The sequence below is a fragment of the Theobroma umbraticum genome, unplaced genomic scaffold (genome assembly GCF_002168275.2).
Source record: "Theobroma umbraticum cultivar Fairchild unplaced genomic scaffold, ASM216827v3 scaffold_239.1, whole genome shotgun sequence".
NCBI classification, from domain to species: domain Eukaryota; kingdom Viridiplantae; phylum Streptophyta; class Magnoliopsida; order Malvales; family Malvaceae; genus Theobroma; species Theobroma umbraticum.
In genome coordinates, this window is record NW_018397273.1 from 3,158,164 (window position 1) to 3,158,396 (window position 233).

Below are 233 nucleotides of genomic sequence, written 5' to 3' on the forward strand. Positions count from 1 at the left end.
TTGAAAGTTACATAAAAAACACAAACATTGATCCAGTAGGATTCAACTATTTCTCTGATTTAATGTTAATTTATTTTTCTGTTGCGTTAATTTTAATTTATTGATTATTTTTCATGCTTGAACATGAGGTCGAATTCTAGCAGTTTGAAGATTCACATTTACATATTCATTCTCTAAATGTATGATAACTCTATTATATAGAGTTATTTTGACTCATTTTGGGAGCTTAAGTA